The following is a 3,531-nucleotide window of genomic DNA, read 5'->3' as shown; positions in this document are numbered from 1 at the left end:
GAAATAATGTAGATATTTTATTTGTATAATAATGTATAAAACACATAAAACAAAAATATACACTTAAACAGCTTCGTTATTGTAATACAAATTTTTGTAAATAAAACTGTTCCAATAAACTTTTTAAATAAACTTTTTAAAAACAGACACGGTGCCAAACAATTTCAGCTATCAATCGTTTATGAGAGATGCCCCAAAGCCAAACTCACTTGTATGATCAAAATGAATTATTAAAAAAAATGAAAAATTATTTAGATAAATAAACAAAAGGCGCAAATTACTTAGAAATAATAAAAAAATAATAGAAATAATAATAATAATAATAATAGAAATAATGTAGATATTTTAGTGTTTATCTTACCAGTTGATAAATATTTTTTCTCAATGTTTAATTGGAATTATCGTATCCTGTACTCTTTTATATTTTGCGTCAAATATTTTTGTGGTGTCTTCAATCCAACTATAACAAAATATTGTCTGTAAATGAAACATTTTATTAAAAAAACTAACAAAATTTCAAACATAGCTAGTTATCATACATATATGCACATTCTTATATAACATCAAAAATGACTTATTAAATTATTGATATTAAAATGTATTATTGTTAATCAGACATAAAAATATAATATTGAAAAAGAATAATTACCTTTGATTTCCGGAGATTACTTTTAAGCTCTTCTAGTTGTTGCACGTAACGTGGTAACGATGGACGACTATTAGTCACTTGTCCTATTTTTAACAATATATGTAAAATTATCGTCTACTTATAGTCGACAATTAAAGTCGACAAAATAAACTCTTAAATAAAGCCAGTCAAATGTCAACTTAAAAAAGATTACTTTTGGTTGACCAAGAATAGTCGACTTTTAGTCGCCGGAAAGTCTTTTGTGCTATCTGGGATGTGGAAAGAAATTTTTTAAAGTAAAAATAACATACAGAAATATGAAAATTTAAAATTACTTATTAATACAGTTAGAACATTTCCAAATTCTAATGCCGATTGTGAAAGAGTATTTTCATTTTTAACAGATATAAAAACGAAAAAACGTAATCAACTTTCTTCGGCTAGTGTTAATGCTATTTGTGTTTTAAAATCTGCATAAGGACCAAAAATCAAAATATTTTAAATATGAGTATAGATGAGAATCACATAGCTTTAATGTCCACAGACAATTTGTACGCTAAACATTGTATTAAAAAAAATAGCACTTTAATATTGTATTCCGCGTATGACAATGATGACAATGATACTGTTGCATCTTCATCTAATAATAATGAAATAGTCACAGCTGTAATATCCACAGACCATTCGTACGCTAAACATTGAACTAAAAAAAAAAGTAGATTAATATTCTACTCCACGTATGACAATAATGAAGATGATACTATTGCATTTTTATGTTATAATATTTTATACCATATAAAGTAAAAAAAATTAATAGCATATGTTTTAAAATATGTAGAAAATGCTAATTTAATTATTGTCATGAGTAGACACCATGTCTGTAAGAGACACTATGTTTTTTGGGTTTCAAAGGGGTAGTAAAAGCATAATACACGACTTTGGTTGTTTTTGAGAAGACATTACTATTGTTATATAAAAAAGTTATGCATTTTATTTTTGTTGTTAATAATAATATGAATAACAATAATGCAATGCGTTGCGTTTACATTAATAGTGCTAACAGTGTCTACTCAAACATAACTTTTATCGTCGTATAGTTTTTTCTACTCAATTCCTATCCTCACTTCCACGTGGTGATCCCTGGAAATCTTATCGATTTGAATAACCAATGTTAGTCAAATGATAAGAGCTAACGAGGAAGGGAGACAAATTTTAGAGCCTAAAAAAAACTAAATTTTATTTAAACATACAGGGTGTCCCAGATCAGTGGACGGAGTTGAAAATAGTAGATAGAACTAATCGAATTAAAACGAAAAATCCTTTACCATTTTAAAAAATTCTGAATAATTTCCGAGAAAAAAATTAAATTTATGTACTCGTAAGAGCGGCAAAGAAGCGTTTGCTGAGTGAGCGCGCGATAGACAGCGGCGAGTATATCTTAAAGGTGATGGGCGGAATCAGCGCATAACGAGCGAGATAAAGAGACAACGCGCGAGCGAGACGATGTGACGACACGCGAGCGAAATGAAGTGACAACGCGCGTTGTCGCTTCGTCTCGCTCGTCGTGCGCTGATTCCGTCCATCACCTTTAAGATATACACGCCGCTGTCTATCGCGCGCTCACTCAGCTCACGCTTCTTTGCCGCTCTTACGAGTACATAAATTTAATTTTTTTCTTGAAAATTTATCAGAATTTTTTAAAATGGTAAAGGATTTTTCGTCTTAATTCGATTAGTTCTATCTACTATTTTCAACTCCGTCCACTGATCACCCTGTATATTATTAACAAAGGGAGGTTGCGTTTGTTACGTCAGGTTTGGAAATATTTCTAGTAGAAGGATTACCGCTTCTCGGTGATTAAGGAAATGGTTTGAGAGCAGGTAAAGGGTAGAGAGAGAGAGAGAGAGACGCAACTACCAATTCTTGCGTGACGCGTGCGGCACAACGCCACGCGTAAAAAGCGCTGGGAATAGATTTGAGTGACAAAAAGGTTTGAGTTAGCGCGATTTTTGTTCTTTTGAGGGAAAGAATTTTACTTCTTGTTCCCAGGGAAAGAACCGGAGGTGATTTCGCAACAAATGGATCTCAAAGGTTCATAAAAAATTGGAGAACTCTGATTTTAGCAAGATTTAGTTTAACATTTTTATTTTTCTAGCAGATGCAAAAATGGAGATAGTGGAATAAAATTAAAATAATAATAATAATAAGAAAAAGGAAATTACTAACTAATTAAAATTTTAATTGAATATACTACAAAAATAAAAAAAACATTTTTTCTTTACCATAACTACGCAAGAAATAACTGAATCATTTATAAAAACGCTAGTCGAGTTCGATTTCGATAATTTCCAAGATCTTGGCCGACGATCTCGGGAATACTCGATCAATTAGCCTGATCGGAGCTAGGAAAGGGTGTTCCACCCCGGGATAAAAAATGAGGATGTTCTGGTCAGGAGATGCCCTACTGGCCTCTCTCCTGATCTTCTCAGGATCAAAGGAATCAGGGCCTATAGTGAAGGCCCTTTCGGGGACAGGATCCGTCCACGGAGAGCAAGTCTTCCGGAGGAGCTCGAGGAGAAGATCTACGATCACTCTAGGTTCCTCTTGCTCACCGAGGAACTCCACACTCGGGGCGGGGGAAGGGGAAGGCTCCGGGCCGTCAGACTCTTGCCAGAAGACGGTATCGTCTTCAGCGAAGGAGCCGACCTCCTCTGCCTCCCCAGGATAAAGTATCGGGGACGGGATAGGAGAGGAGCATGCTCTAGGTGCAGCTCCTGGAGAGTGAATTGAAATGTCCGGAGAATAGGAAGGAGTCGTAGGGCGGAACTGCTCCGAGTCAGGCTCAGATTCGGTCGCGTGGTCATTTATGCGCGGCGGACTCGGAGAATGGGGCAGTTCCCTGG

The sequence above is a fragment of the Cardiocondyla obscurior genome, linkage group LG14 (genome assembly GCF_019399895.1).
Source record: "Cardiocondyla obscurior isolate alpha-2009 linkage group LG14, Cobs3.1, whole genome shotgun sequence".
Lineage (NCBI taxonomy): Eukaryota > Metazoa > Arthropoda > Insecta > Hymenoptera > Formicidae > Cardiocondyla > Cardiocondyla obscurior.
The sequence above is the reverse complement of the archived record's forward strand: the minus strand, read 5'-3'. Positions refer to the sequence as shown.